Genomic DNA, 17,137 nt, shown 5'->3' with positions numbered 1-17,137 from the left:
GAGATATTCTTTATAAAAGTTAAGACTGGACCACGCCCCCTAAAACGGCTCATTTAAACACGCCCCCTCATGTCTACGTCACGGTGTGGGGAGATTTACAAAACACCGCCCAAACGTATACGCAAAGAAAGAGGGCGGGACTTTTATTCTGGCTGTAGTATTGTTGCTGCCCCCAGCGCCATGTCCTGGAGACGCTGAGTTTTGTTGTGAAAGCGAAAGTACTTTGTTTGGGCTTCCAAAAGAGGACACAACTAGAAATCAGTGGTTAAGTTGTATTTACAACACTGTTCCAGAACAGTTCAACCCAAATATTCGAGTGTGTGCAGAACATTTTACGGAGGACTATTTCCTGAACCTGTGAGTAGCCTACCAGCTATGCACAAAGACTGTTTCTATAAAGTGGGGCAATTCCAACTTTGCAAGGACAGCCTGGCACTTCTGACTCGCAGCCTGTAAGTATGTTTTCTTATTTAAAGAATTTGCCACTGACGATTCAAACGCGAATTTTGAGCTGTTTAGAGTAGTGCTTGTTTGTTGTTTCTTCGATCACAAATGCAGACATGGTAATGTTTACGCAGCACGATGCAACGCAACACGTAAAAAGACAGTATAAGTAATTAGAATCATAAACACATTGCATAAACACATTGCATTACACCAAATACACAAAATAATGTTCTTTTTAGCAGGGTCATATGACCCCTTTAAAGGGATAGTTTATTCAAAAATGAAAATTTTTTCATTAATTACTCACCCTCATGTGGTTCCAAATCTGTAAGACCCTCATTCATCTTCAGAACACAAAGATATTTTTGCTGAAATCCAAGAGCTTTCTTGACCCTGCATAGACAGCAACAGAACTACCATGTTAAAGGCCCAGAAAGGTAGTAAGGACATCGTTAAAATAGCCCATATGACATCAGTGATTCAGCCTTAATTTTATGAAACTACGAGAGTACTTTTTGTGCGCAAAGTAAACAAAAATAATGACTTTATTCCACAATTTCTTCCCTTCCGTGTCAGTCTTCGATGTGCATTCACGACAGTACCACGACATATATATGTGCATTTCTCTGCTTGTAAACAAACCGCAGCAGAGGGTCAGATATCTCCCAGATTTCATCAAAATAACTTATTTGTGTTTAGAAGATGAACAAAGATCTTACAGGTTTGGAACAACATGAGGGTATATAATTAATGACAGAATTTTCATTTTAGGGTGAACTGTCCTGTTTAACACTTATGAGCCAGTTCTTTGTAGTGAAGCACAGCGTAGCCATTGAAGTCCGAGCCATTGAAGTGAGCAAACACTTATAAGACTCTTTTCTGTGAATTGAAAGCATACAAGTTGGAATTGCAAAGTCCGATTCAGGAAAGACTGAAATGAGCCTTCTGTTTGTTCATATGATAATATGTAGTTGTGTTTTGTAAATGGTATTTTATAAAAATAAAGGAGTTCATGAAATGTACAATTTGTTTTTCTGTTGTTGTTTTACACTTATTGAAGTGATCCCACCATTTGGCAAAAGAAATGCATTTGTTTTCCAAGTATCTAGTTGCCTATTTATTCCTCAAATTTAAAAGATTCTTTAATGGATCTGTTAAGGAATCAGAATTGTTAAATTCATTACGATTCCCATCCCTAATTTGGGGCAGGACTCTGGTCTGAAAACATCATTACTGTATCTTTTCGATTCTTTTGGAGAAATGAGAGTATTATTTTGCAGTCCTTAAATTGGCAGGAAAGACCGCTCTGCCCGTATCAGCTCAGGAATAGGCCAACTGATGTCAGTGGGAGCCAGACCGCAGACAGCTCAGAGACCCACAGGCAGAATAGCACTGACCCTTTCTGCCCTCATGTCTTCCAAAAATGCTTCTTTATTATTTTTATTATCATTTATGTGCCCCAGGATTCCCCAGCCCTGACAGAGACAAAGAGTGGGAGCTGGAGACGCATAGATTTGAAATACCATAATTGTTTTAACTCACTTAAACTAGACAATAATGTGTGGTTCTTCCTAGAACAAAACAATGTCCATGTTACCGAAAACTGCATTCGGATAACAAATCATTGCAGATGCTGGAAAATGCCAATGCTGTTTAGTCAAATGAAGAAGATCAGCTTTGAGGAGCTCATAGAGGATGAAATTTAATTTTGACATTGAGAGATGAGGGGAATTTAGATTTGGTCCACCAAACTGCTCTCAAGGGTCAACTCATTTTCTTCAGCTATAGGCCGAGCAGGATGTGAACACAATACATGTGCAGAGCACGTAATTTAATTCCATACATCTTAACAGAGAGCTGAAGGTGACAAAACACACTTGTTGATATGTTTTGTTGTTTACAATCAGTTTTAGCACAATAGCTCACACATCTGTTTTAGGCTCAGGCCAAACTGGCAGACTTCCTTCATCATAAACCGAGAGATAACAGACAGAATTTGGATTAAGATGAAGATGTTTATGACTGCTTATTAGTTTAAAACATGCTAGCTATTTTTCAAACAACTGCCGTACTTGTCAGAATAATTGGTTCAGCTAAGTCAAAGAGGCACATCTTCGCAAGTTTTAGATCCTACTAGGAGAGTGATTTTCCACGTGGAGCTGGCTGTAGAATTGATGTTTTATGAATTGTGGAGAGGTTGGAAGTAACAGTATGGGAGCAGATTTGACTTGCAGATGGCACCGAGCCAGTTGCACCCCATTGAATGATTGACAACTTCATACTAGGCCATTGCTCTCCACTGATGCTCTCAGAGCTTTTGGAACCAATCAAGGACATACAACTGTCAACCTAAAAAAAATCCTTTTTATTTTATACCTCAAACCTATCAATAGTTCTAGATTTATTCAGATAAACAACACAGAATGATGTAAATGCAGCAGAAAATATGTAGTGCTTCAATGTTTGTATGTTTGTCTTTAAATATAGTACATTAAAATTTACTTGAGTTTACAAACCTGAAAATATTCAGCAATTTCTAATTTGCATTTGTACTAAATTCAAGTTTGTAGAAATTAAAGCTCCAACATAAAAGTATGGGATTGTTTGTTATATTGACTGTGAGTCCTCAAATTGATTGAAAATTGATTTTTTTTTTTTTTTTTTTTTTTACAGATCTGAATTCATTTTTAAGTATAATATAAATTGAAAACAAAATAATTCCCCAAAAAAATTAAATAAATACTGGAATATGTTTTACAAGCAAACACTATTTTAGTCTTTCTCTTCCAGTTCTTTGTATTTATTTGGGAAATTTATTCATTTCTGAGTGAAAATTGTTTCTGTGCCTTTTTTTGTGGCATTATTTTATCATTCATTCATTCCATTCATTCATTCATTCATTCCATTATTTGCATTTGCTATACAGTGAATAAATGAACAATATTTTTGAATTTTATTATGTACAAATTGTAGAACTAGCCAAGGACATATTTGTCTGAAAATTCTAGAACTATTCCAGCAGAGATTAACCCTCTCAGCTCTTTTTCATTTGATTTGATTTGATTTAAGCTGAACCGAAACCACAATGTCTCATTTTTGACCTTAGACAATTTAGGATAATAGAAATAAATAGAAATTTTGTTAATAGAAATTCTAGCGTGATAAGGACAGCCAAGGTCAGGCCAGCTGCCTCACACACTGCAATTTCACTGTATTCACATTTTTATTAGGCGAAAATGAAAGAACTATAATTATTCAGACACAGCAAAACTGAGCAGTTGCACCGATGAACCATCTGCCAGCTCAGTCTGAATGTCAATGAAATAGAACAAGATAGAAAGACCCAGGTCCTACAGAACTAAAAAAGTTTCCTGAAGGAAAAATAGGGTGCTAACATTTTAAACTCATTGCAAGAAATCCTCTTGTCTCAGTTGCCCTCGAGTGTCTTCACTCCCCTGAGGACACAAGAGATGCACAAGAGATCACCGACTGCTGAATGTTTAATATTGTACCTACTTTGTTCATTGCACATATATTTTTAGATTGTTCCTTGTGTGGTTTTACTTGACTATTAGTATAAACTGGGTCTGACTAGCTTAATCATGGATCTTGTCAGGAATTAACTTTATTTCTTCCTAGCAGATGCTTTCTTAGTAAAGCATGCTCATTTAATTCCAGTTTAAAAGTAAAATAAAGTCGAAAGTGCTGACAGCAATACAGCACAATGTAAGAATGCAACTGTTGTACTGCATTAACTGATTATGACCAAATGTATTTCAGTAAAGTAGTTTTTAATGTCCTCGTCTGCTAAATAGAACAAGGAATTAAGGGGGATTGAAGAGGGATTAGAATTCTGAGAGTGAGTTTCTTGCACTGAGATGAATGTGTTGAAGTTGACATGATAGTTAGTAAGATGTCTTGTCTAGTCGATGGAGATTAAGGTGTGCTGCTAATGTCATTTGTGGATTTCTTCGATATGTTGGGATGCACTTTAGGTGTCTTGCTATTTAAAATGCTCCTACCATGAAGAATCACATTTTGCTTGATCTTTTGAGATGAAAGAGTTCACTGTGAAAACATGTTGTAACTTTCAGAACACAGAACTTCCTTGTCAGTGAAAAGGCATTTATTGAAAGCTGAAAAAATGGCTCTGTATTTTCACAACTTTTTGATGTCAGACAGATAGATTTGAAAACGTGCAAATCCATTGGAACACATGGCCAGCCACATGCCAGCGCCAAATGTCTGTCCCAGTCAGGGTGAGGTAGCAGGAGGAAGTAAGATAGAGACTATTCCAAACACCAGACAATCTGATAAGAGTTTAACGAGGGAAGTCTGTCAAACCTTGCGCTTTTGACTGTGGCACCTGCCACTATATGTATATCCTTCTGAAGAATCCCAGTTTTAGAAAAGAGTGGCTGAAGTTTATTTTAACAGTGTCCCTGATCATTTCACACTATTAACTGTTTGAGCAACACATTTTAAGGGAAACCATTTATTTTACACAGAATGGGTTTACATTATAGAGTTTATAAAAGACTTTATAAAGAGTTTATAAAGACTTTTACTCAAAATAAATAAATAAATAAAATAAACAGTCATCATTTATTCATTTATTCATCATGTTGTTCCAAACCTGAAACTTCTTCTCTTCTTTTAATCTTTGAAAAATGGACAAAGACTGTTATTAAATTCTTCAAAATGTCTTCTTTTGTGTTTCAGTCACTCGGATTTGTAAAAACATGAAGAGGAATAAACAATAATAAATAAATAAATGGTTTATTCCTTAGTGGTATTATTAATTAAAACTAAAAATGTTGTTTTCATTAACTGATATAAAGCTTAAATAAATTAATTTTTAAAAAATAAAATAAATATAATATAAATATTAGATGAGAAACAAACTTTATGAAATAAAAATAAGAATGTTGCCTTGGCAACTAACTTTGAATAAAAATAAGTTAAAGTTGAAGAACTAAAATTATTCAAATTAAAATATAAATATAAAACTAAATATAAATATTTGAGAAAAGTAAAAAATAAAATAAATACACAAAAAGACAAAAAAATTATTGAAAACAAATATATGAAGAGATTATTTGCAAAAACAGATAACTGTAATTTTCAAAAATCATGTTTTTATTGTGTTTAATTGTGTTAGTTAGCTGTATTTGTTAGTTATTTTTACTTAAATCAAAATAACCCAAATGCAGTTTGATTGACATTAATTGGAATGCACAATGAAAAAACATGATTTCTGAAAATTGTTAAATGGACTCTTCATATATAAACAAAAGCTATTTTAAAATATTAATAAATACTATAATAGTATACTACTAAAATTACACTAATCCCTTTTAAGACAGCACCAATAATGTGGCCTGATTAATTGACTAAAAGGTCTGAGGGAGGTAGAAAAAGGATCATAAAAACTAAATTAAGCAGGTTATTACTAACATCATAAGTGGACCTTGGGGGAAAACAAGTAGTGAAAAATGTATAATATCACAGCTTTACATCCTAACTGTGTTAAAGTTTTTATGAGATTAATGTGGAAATGCACTGCTGCAGTAGCATCGAAGATAACTGTGCAGTGTATGCTTCAAAGGCACCTTTAATGTTCTGATCAAGGCACAATGTTCATATTCTCAACAGTTGCTGTGTGTGTTTCCAGGAACAGAGTCTTCTGGATCACAAACCACATGATTTGCTACAGAGATGATGACAGCAACAGGATGTGTAGCCAGCATGTCTGTGTACGTTTGTGTGCTTGAGTATAAACACAGTGTGGGTAAGTCATATGATAGACCGCATAGCACTTTGAGGTTTGTGTCCATGTTCTTAATGATAGTGAAGAGTGAATGTTAGAAGGAATGTTAACACGTTAAAGGTTCAGTGACATTTAATGCCTCAGATGCTAGTTTGTTTACACTGAGAGAAGTAAATCAGGCTGATTTCCATACCGATACAACTTCAGTTTGTTTGTATTGGAAATTATTAGTTTAGAAGACCTAATTTATGTATGCTAATGGAATTTCTTTCAAATATTCTCAATACATGTTTGAGCATGAAGTATTACAGTATGAGAAATGTCTTCGAGCCAGACAGTAACATCTAAATTCAAATCAGATTCTATCCCAAATTGGTATTCAAGAGCTTTTGTTTTGATGATCTATGACACACTCTTAATCAGATAAAGTCGAGACATGAGGATCAAAAGAAACAGAAACAATTAAAAGAGAATCTTTAGAAAAATAGTCCTGCATTGACTGCTATCTGACCACGATAGCTGGTTGAGAGGAAGAGAAACAGAAAACACGTTAAAGATTTTGTCAACATCCATTACAGAAGAGTGAGCAGTCAGAGGATATAGTAGAGCTTTATCCACTGTGAATGAATTTGGATCTCTTTCTTTTCCAAAGAGCTCACCACAGTTACTGGGCTTTTAGCAAACATCCAACTGCCAAAGGAAATTACAGATAAATCTGTCTGTAAATATGCCAAACCAACCAAAAACCCACAAGAGTTCATGAAAAGCATGACAAAGCAAAACACAATGATAATTTCACCATTTGCACTTAAACATTTTAAACACTTTGCCATGCTGGGAATCATTAATATTCATAGTACTACTCTTCTCCTTTTTTCCTGCTCATTTCTATACGCTTTCCCTGTTGTTATTTCACACAGTCTATGTAATGTATGCTTTTTTCTTAAGAAAATCAACAATGAAACACTAATAGATTCTAGAGCTATAATTGAGCTTAGTTACGGTATCATGTTATTTTCCCTCTTATGTTACAACAACATGTAAATGCAAAGAAAAAATTGTGTTCAACAAAATCACATGGACTTTAGTGTCTGACCACTGCAAAACGCCCAGGTTTTATGGTCCATGGCTAAGCTCTGTTGGAAATCTCCCGTCAAGGGAGAGCTGAGCTCTCTAAAAGTGCCCGCTGAACCAAGTTGATCTCCTCTCTGCTTTAGTCCAGAGAACCTCTGTGACCAAAACCACACTGTTGGATGTTTGCTCCTTAAAGTATGTTAAAGTATTTAAAGTATAAAGCCAGTGAGGGTCAGAAACGAACCAGGGCACAGGTCAAAAATGTAAAATGTGATATATATAAGTGGATCACTTCAAATGTTGACTACTGTATATATATATATATATATTAGGGGTGTTCCAAATGGAAGTGATCATCCCTATCCCCTTGGAATGGGGACTTTGGAGTGAACAGGGCACGTGTGTGCCGTTATGTAGTCTTTTGGAATGCACTAGGTTGTAATTTCCTCATTATCTTCAGCTGGGATGTTCCCGTGACAACAACATAGCAGCTATTGGAAATTAAATGAGAAATTGCTTGAAAATGAATGTTTAAAGGAAAAAAATTGAAGATATTATTGAAAAATATAGAACAATTGCAGATTTTGAAAAATCATATGGAAAGAATTAATGAAGTTTGATATTAGAACGGCATTTATCAATCAAGGAAAATTGGAAACAAAAAAATAAAAAATATTAAGGAAAAATCAATTATTGAGGATATTTTTAATTTGTGTAAAAAGAAAAAGGAATCTTTGACTAATTGTGAGTTACAAAAATTGGATTTATTGCAAATTGAATTAGATAAGGTCTATGAGGATAAAGCAAGAGGAGCATTTATTAGAACTAGACTTAAATGGTTAGAAAAAGGGGGGGGGAATACAAAATATTTTTTCGGCCTCGAAAAAAGAAACTGTGATTATGCCTCAATTTCGAAATTAATGATTGACAACAAATTAGTAGATAATTCCTCAGTTATTTCGAAATATGTTGCTCAGTTTTTTAGTAATTTGTATTCTCCCATATCAGTTACTTCCAACCAATGTTCCCTCTAAGCTGCGCGCGCGCGCGGCCGCGCACTTCTTCCACCGCAGCCGCGCAGATAAATAATGTGCCGCGCACACGCTAAAATGAGTTGGGAAAGCCATTTGATTGTACTCTAGTTAAAACGAAAGAATTGCAATGCTCGGGTAAACCGCTATAGAGCTGGTGCCGCTATAGCGTTAGAACCGGTGAATGTGGTTTACAGGTTTCATAGAAAGAGAATGATGTGCGCCAAATGAGTCTCTGTAGAAACCGAATATTTCAATGGTTGCGGATGAAATAACTCAAATCGAGAGGCAACGCAAACACCGTGACGTGAAATAAAACGTCCTCGTGTATTAAAGAAGAGTGGCTTGATTAAGTGCTGGAAATAGCGGATGATTAACAGAACGGTAACAAAACTCTGAGACATTTACAGTCACACACAGGTGTATTGTGCAAACTGTACTTCATAGCGATGTTTAGATAACTATATAAGAACTTACAGATCTCAGTTTAAATGCTTCAGTTTGTTTTCTATTCTCTTTTGTCAGTTTAAATGCTTCAGTTGTTTTGATGTATTGTATTATATATTATTATATTATGTTCGACCTATATTATAAACCTAATAAATAATTGACCTTGTTTTTTAATGGAGTCACTTATGCTCATCAAGGCTGTATTTATTTGATCAAAATACAGAAAAATAAAACCAGTAATATTGTGAACTCTTAGGCTATTGCAATTTCTAATATTGGTTTTCTATTTGAATATATTTTAAAATATAGTGTATTCCTGTAAAGCGAAGCTGTATTTTCAGCATCATTACTCCACTCTTCAGTGTCACATGATCCTTCAGAAATCATTCTAATATTCTGATTTATAATCAGTGTTGTGCTGCTTAATATTTTTGGAACCTTTTTCTTTGATTCTTTGATTAGGCTAATAAAATGTTGAAAAGAACAGCATTAATTAAAAATATAAATATTTTCTAACAATATAAGTCTGTGTTATCGCTCTTTATCCATTTAACACATCTTTGCTGAATAAAAGTATTAATAAAAAAATAAATAAGAAAGAAAAAATTGACTGACCCCAAACTTTTGAATAGTAGTGTATATTGTAACACAAAATTTCTATTTTGAATAACTGTTCTTTTTAACTTTTTATTTCTCAAAGAATCCTGAAAAGTATCACAGGTCCCAAAAAATATTAATCAGCACAACTTTTTTCAACATTTATTATAAATTAGCATATTAGAATGATTTCTGAACGATCATGTGACACTGAAAATTCAGCTTTGCTTCACAGGAATAAATTATATGTTAAAGTATATTCAAATAGAAAACTTTTATTTAAAATTGCAATAATATTTCACAATATTATTTTGTGAAATAATATTCAGTATTTTTTATCAAACAGATTCAGGTTTGATGAGCCTAAGAAACTTCTTTAAAAAAATGTACTGATCCCAAACTTTTGAACGGCAGTGTATTGTACTGTAAAAATGTTTTCTCAGATAACCTAAAATGTGCATCATTTAGTTACATCAAGGGTCAAATCAAATAGAAATAGCACATTAAAGTTAAAAGTTACACACTTGTTTGTGTGTGCGCTGTACAGGGTATAAGGATGTTTTTGCTCAGGTGGCTGAAATGTCCGCCCAATAGAGAAAAGTTTTGCTCAGCAAGAAAAAAAATTAGAGGGAACATTGCTTCCAACGTTGATGAGCTTTTTTAAATAGCTTGGTGAGTGATACCAAAAAAATCGACCAGAACTTTCAGAATATTTGTGAAAAAGAAATAGACACTGAAGAGTTGAGAGAGTGCATAAACTTATTAAAGAATACCAAATCCCCAGGCAACGACGGACTAACTGGTGATTTTTTTCCAAAGAACTTTCACCTTTTTTATTATTAGTATTTGTAGAAGCTATACAAAATGGTGAATTGCCTGTTTCATTAAAACAAGGAATTATAACACTGATTCCCAAACCTAATAAAGACAAGTTATTCATTGAAAATTGGAGGCCTAATAGTTTATTAAATAATGACAGTAAATTGTTTGCAATGATTTTTGCCAGAAGACTGAAGCAAGGTTTAGACAAAATAATCGATTTAGAACAGTCTGGGTTTATGCAAGGCCGTCATATCAGGAATAATATTAGACTAGTTTTAGATATGATTGATTATAATCACCTTATTGAGGATGATAGTTTTATTTTATTTATTGATTTCTATAAAGCATTTGATATGGTGATTCATTCATTTTATTTTCGAAGTCATTAAATTGTTTGGTTTTGGAGATATGTTTTTGAAAGCAGTTAAAACAGGTGTAATAGTTCTGTCAGACTTGCTCATGGTACCTCACAAAGATTTGATATTCATCGGGGCATTAGGCAAGGATATGCCCTCTCTCTCCTTTTTTATTTTTGTTAGTCACTCAAGTTTTAGCATCGCATATAAAAAGAAATCAATTTAATGGTATCACAGCTTTAGGTGTACAATTTAAACTTAGCCAGTTTGCTGATGACACTGCAGTGTTTTTGAAAAACAAATTTGAAGTACCAAAAATATATTAGATATATTGAGGAATTCACTGGTGTTTAAGGCCTTAAAATGAATCTAGATAAATCTGTATTATTTCCGCTCAAAGATCGCTCCTCTTCAGAAATAGAGAACATTCCAGTTAAACATAAATTAACATATTTAGGTGTAATAATTTGTAATCACAATTTTAAATTTTGAACCAATTATTGAGAAAACTAAAAAGAAATGTAATTTGTGGTTAATGAGGGACATCTTGATATTTGGGAGGGTATTATTGTCAAAGGTGGAAGGTATATCTAGATCGGTCTATACGTCATCATCGTTAGAGGTGCCTCCCAAGACTATTAAAGATCTAGGTCAGATTCTTTATAACTTTATTTGGAGGGGAAAAAAACACATTATTTAAAAAAGGAGGTAATTTGTAATCCTAAAGAGCAAGGGGGACTGGAGGTCTTAGATTATAATACTTTCAATGACACTTTTAAAATTAAATGGTTGATAGGGTTTATGAAGAATAGAGAAAGTCCTTGGAATGCTTTTCCTAATTATATATGTAATACTCTTGGAGGCATAGACTTTTTGTTGAAATGTAATTTTTCTGTTGACAAAATTCCTGTTAAATTGGCCGGTTTTCACAGACAAGCCCTATTAGCTTGGAAATTGGTGTATAAGCACAATTTTTCACCTCACAACTATTGGAATATGGAATAACAAGGACATATTATTTAAAAACAAATCTTTATTCTATCATACTTGGTTCAAGGAAGGTATTCTTTTAGTAAGACCGTTAGTTAATTCCCATAGGTATTTGTTCTTCAGAAATTTCAATTACCAGTTAAACCAAGAGAATTTGCTATTTTTTGTTTTGCAATTTTTTTCCAAAAAGTGTGATGTTACTTTTAAAAAACTGTAACTCAGAAGAAATCAGCATGGTTAATCCTTGTGGAAACATTTTCATCGAAAATGTTTATGTTTTAAGACAACAATGTAGCAATAAGATTATAAGGAATGCTCTTTGTTTTGTGTCCTTACAGGCAGCAAGATTTGGTCTTCTTTATTTGGTAATATCTCTTGGGTTAAAGCATGGAAACTGCCAAATAAGTTTTGTATCAATAAAAGATTAAGGAAGTGTCTTGCAAAATACTTCATAGAATTTATCCTGCTAAGCATGTTTTGGAAAGATTTAAGCTCAATATTTTGTATACCTGTGAATTTTGTGGTCAAGAAAAATAAACTATTTTGCATCTTTTTTTTTTCCATTGTATTTACTCAAGATTATTTTGGAAGGATTTGGAATTCTATATTAACAGAAAAATGGAGTGTATGATAGAAATTTGTATATTTGTAAAAAAAAAATTTATACAGAAAACGAAAATTTGAATTGTGAAGAACAACATATTATACATTTGTTTTATTTTGTTAGGAAAATTCCATATACATAAAAAGAAGTGGGCTCAATGTAAACCAAATTTTGCACATTTTATAAATGACTTTAAATTATATGTAAATCTCTTGGAACAAACAAAAAACAAAACAGCATTGAAAACATGTAATGCTCTGAAAGCATTGAAATCTACTTAATTTTCTTCCTTTTCTCTCTCTTTTTTCTCTCTCTCTCTCTCTAGCAGCTAATGTTATTTTGATCATGTGAATAAGTAATACCAAAAACTCTTTAGTTTTATATAGTCTTTGGTAATACCTCTTGTTCTTGCAGCATTGAATCAATAAAGCATTTTTTTTTTACATGCTCCCATTACAACACAGCACGATGTCTGTCAGCAGATGTCGCTGTTTTAATGGCATAAATGTCTTTTTAGAGTTGTTAGCATGTTGCAAATGAACATACATTTTATATTTTAAAACGTTTTTTAAAGTTTTTGGCTATATAATATATAAAAGCTAATATGTATCAAAACTTTTTAAAATATAAAATGTAGCCTATATTTTTTAATGCCGGTGTCCGTTAGCGAATCTGCTGACTCACACCGTGCTGCGTTGTCATGGGAACATCCCAGCTGAAGATAATGAGGAAATTACGTCTCTCCCTTTGCCAAGTGCATTCCAAACGGCTACATAATGGCACGCAAGTGCCCTGTTCACTCCAAAGTCCCCACTCCAAGGGGATAGGGATGATCACTTCCATTTGGAATTTTCCCCGTGAACCGTTTCAGTACGTGTACCGTTACACCCCTAAATATATATTAGGTACATGTACCGAAGCATTTGGGTACGGATCTTTCAGTTCGGGATGCATGTGTACTGAACGAATACAGTATTGTTTTTATTTTATTTTTTCAGGAAATTCAAATAATAAATGGCGTTTTGACAGTCTTTGATGTGGCATGACAGATCCCCCGATCGCTGTATAAACGCCTTGGAGAGCCGCTTCTGGGACGGTTCAGAAACGTGCTGGTATAAAACCAACACAAGCATTGACTGGAGCAGCCGCGATCAGCTCCGGTTCCCCTGTCTGAGCCGTGACGCGCGGCAGAGCAGAGCGCGAGTGAACGCGATCATTCCTTCCTCTGTACTAATAAATAGTTCAATAATGAAACTCTAGATGGCGCAAGCTGATGGGTTGTTAACGTAACTGATGATATTCAGAGAGTTAAACGACTTGGCACAAGCTGATTGGTTCATGCTGAATATGTAGCCAATGAGCTGAATGCCTCGCATTTATATGGCTGGCTAGTATCCACTGAGATTCCTGCAGTGCTTTCAGAGTTCTCTGAAGCCCTCCACCTTCCCCAGCTCCACCTGTATAGATCTGCCACAGGTTATTTTACATGCTATTGTGCAGCAGCAGTATGTCTTAAATACTCACAGCAGTGTATCGCCATAAGCATTGGCAGTAGCAAGTTCCTGTACTTGCTTGCAGCAGCAATAATCTACAACTACAGCAATAACCAACAGCAGCAGCAATTCAGCAGCAGTGTAGCAGATCTATTCCGCCAAGACCAAATACATTAACACTGTCATATCCATCATGCTAAACTTTTCCAAGAGTTGTCATGACTGAACTAGTTTTAATGCGAATAAACATTTCATTTACCTCAGCAGGGGCCTGTACCATGAAGCCGGATTAGCTGGCTAGCCAGGTAAGTATCAATTTAGTTTGCACCAATCCTGGGTTTTAGGTACCATGAAAGTGGCTTGGCTTTTAGCTATGTTCACTGCCATAGTAACTTACACTCCACGGCTAACCTGCTCTGACTGGGGCAGGTTATGTTCTGAGTTAGAGATCTCAAACTGAAATTGGATCAATCAGATGTGAGCAAAGTGACACGTCTGACACAAAAAAAGTTACTCCCCCAGTTTCTCTTGCTCCAAATTAAAGGTCACTAGAACTATTTCTTATCACTAAGGAAATTTAAACTACACTGAAAAAAATAAGAAGTTCAATTTACTTTATTTTGCAAGTTTTTGCACTAATATTTTTTAAGTAAAATTTAAATGCGGAATTAAGTAAAATATACTTAACTAAGTTATCTAAAATTAGTAAAGGAAATAAGTAAATTTAACGTGGCCAGGTAGAGTTTGATGCGTAATTTCTACTTAATTATTTTAAGTTTACCCTACAATACTCCAGTACATTTCACTCAGTCACGGTTTGTAAACTTTACTCAAACAACATAGCACTGAAAAAAAAAATGCCTATAAAGCATGTGTTTAAGTTACAAGCACGTATGTAAGCAAGTAGGCTGCTCGTTATTCATTTTAAGGTAATATGTTGACTCAATACAGTTATTAACTGAATGAACACAGTGACCTGAATACATTATACACAATGACGGTGACAATCAGTGAATAGTGTTTGAGTATGAATGAGTCATTTTGAGTAAAAAATTAACTCCAGATGTCACAAAACAGCAAGCTACTTAACCTAACAACAAAAGCAACCACAAAACAACCTAAATACATCTTGAAAACAGCAAAAAAATAAAATAAATAAAAATACCGGTAACACTTTATTTTAGGGTCTCTTAAGTAGTTGCTAATTAGCATGCATAATAATAGAATATTTGCCATTTATTAGTAGTAATTAAGCACATATTAATGCCTTATTCTACATGACCTTATTCTACATCCCTAATCCTACCCAATACCTAAACTTAACAACTACCTTACTAACTATTAATAAGCAGCAAATTAGGAGTTTTTTGAGGGAAAAGTCATAGTTAATAGTTAATAAGTGTTCCCTATTCTAAAGTGTTACCAAAATACCTTATTAATTATTCATGCCCAAGTGCATGATGGGAACAACGATCATGACCTTGCTATTTACTTAAACAATATTTGTAAAAATAACAAACAAATCCATGTAAAATATACTTATAAGTTCAAACTTTAAATTCTACAAGCTTAAATTGAGTACTAATATTGAGTTTACTCTTTTATTTAAATTCTTGCCTGAACTAAATTATTTAATGTAGAAACTACATTTGTTTTTCTGTAGTATTTACTTCAAAATCATTTTTATCAGTGTATAACTGAATGTATTTAAATGAAGAGCAACTTATTCAGTAAACCACTGTTTATCAAAAAAAAAAAGTTTAGTTTTCCCCCTGCTGTACCTAAATCATACCGAACCATGACGTTAAAACCGAGGTATACCGAACTGTCATATTTGTGTACCATTACACCCCTAATATATATATATATATATATATATATTAGTTTTTACATATTTTTTTAGTAATTCATAATATTGTATTTTAAGCCAGATTTGTAAAATGTTTTCTAGCAGAGCGTTTATGTTATGAGATTTTGTGAATTATTTATAATTATCTTTGTATGTGATGTTGATCTGAATTAATGAGTAACAGCCAGAAATTGTTCTATGCTGAGAATTTATTTAAATTGGCTTATTTTAAATATCTGACATACTAAATTGTCAACACAGTTGTTTTGTGGTTAGGAAAACAAGATACAAAATTCCTGTAAAAATGAATGCAGAGGAAAATATTATCTCTTAATAAAATGTTTTTTTATTAAAAGTTACAAATCCCCATATTGGAACACACCCCTTCATTTTATGAGGTAATTCTAAATGCAATTACCTCATATGCTATTGGCCATCAGGCTCTTTTCTGGCCAGCTGTTTTGGACATGTAATGGACTATTAGTCATGTAAAAGGATCTACAGTTCAAACAGTTCACGTTTTGGGCGGGGATTATGAGAAACTTTTAAAGAGCACCATCCAAAACACTTCAGCGGATCCTGATTGGGCAAGCGACCTGTCACTCGAAAGCCAGGGGCGTGGTTTGGGAGCGATCGTTCACAATGTAATAGAGTTTTAGCGCAGTCTTGCTTTTTCATAGGCGTGTGTCAACTGTGTGTGCCAAGGGGTGCTCCGCTCTTACCAATGCGATTAATGAACACAACGAACCAATTGAGGGAACACTAAAAAAACAACCTGCTTTTCCGTTTCGTCTGTGTTTTAATACGGACGAGCTTTGCGTCTGCAAGGAATCATCCCTCTGCACGAGCACAAAGGAAAATTAAAAAGGGAAGCAAAGGTAAATGAGCTGGTTTTCTCCTTTGTAAGAAGTTTTTTTTTCTTCGTGTCGCTTTATATGATTTGAACTCTGGCCGTGACAGTCAGCGAAGTTTGGATAGGATGGAAACACACTGCGATATTTTGCCCAGTTTGAGGGAAAATAAGCAGGTATCGTTTCAGGTCGGTCAATATTGCAGTCAGTGGCGACATGAAGGCAGCAGCATTTATTGCTACAGACAATGCGGTTCTGATCTGATTTACTAGTCATATTCTTAGTTCTGCACGTTTTAGGTGTTCTTCAAACGTGTATAGGCTACGCAAGGCATTGGTCTTCTTGGCTCATGGAAATCAAAACCACTGGGTTGGTTGTCCACTAATGCTGTGATACAGTTGTTGACAACATAGAACACACGTTGGTCATGTTGATGAGAAACATGATGACACGTGAAGTATTTCCGTTTTCCAGTTTAACCTGTACTGGTTAGACTAGTGTTTGCACGTGAAACACTTATCGTGTCTGCGCTTACAAGCTCTGCACGAAAGCGTTCTGTTGTTTAGATAACAAGCGCTGCACTAGTGAGCTGGAACAGTAGAATATAAAGAGGAAGCCGTATATCCTGGTCCAAAAAGATGGGCAGGCTGGTTTTGGACTGCTGATCGGTGGTTTTGGAGGAGTTTGGCCTTGGGCACAGAGCTGAGAGTGCAGTATTCATTCAGCGTGTTGCGCACCTTTACCAGCTGTGTGGCGGCGAATTAATTACGTTTACGGATATTTACCGTGATGATAGGGCAGAA

General features: G+C 34.4%; 1 protein-coding gene across 5 annotated transcripts in view; it reads left to right on the top strand.

The window, feature by feature from the left end:
* sema6e (sema domain, transmembrane domain (TM), and cytoplasmic domain, (semaphorin) 6E) overlaps nt 1–17,137 on the top strand; it is a 196,773-nt gene that overhangs the window by 38,303 nt on the left and 141,333 nt on the right. For 3 of the 5 annotated variants that reach the window (XM_058745855.1, XM_058745849.1, XM_058745851.1), the window contains exon 6: nt 6,122–6,238. The gene's annotated coding sequence lies outside the window, so the exon portion shown is untranslated. Of the gene's footprint in view, nt 1–6,121; nt 6,239–8,603; nt 8,707–16,142; nt 16,362–17,137 lie in introns of those variants that run through there. The other 2 variants (XM_058745852.1, XM_058745850.1) reach the window with 2 other exon arrangements.

Source organism: Onychostoma macrolepis, chromosome 16, assembly GCF_012432095.1.
Source record: "Onychostoma macrolepis isolate SWU-2019 chromosome 16, ASM1243209v1, whole genome shotgun sequence".
Classification (NCBI taxonomy): Eukaryota; Metazoa; Chordata; class Actinopteri; order Cypriniformes; family Cyprinidae; genus Onychostoma; species Onychostoma macrolepis.
Note: the sequence above shows the minus strand (reverse complement) of the source record. Positions and strands in the feature narration are given on the sequence as shown.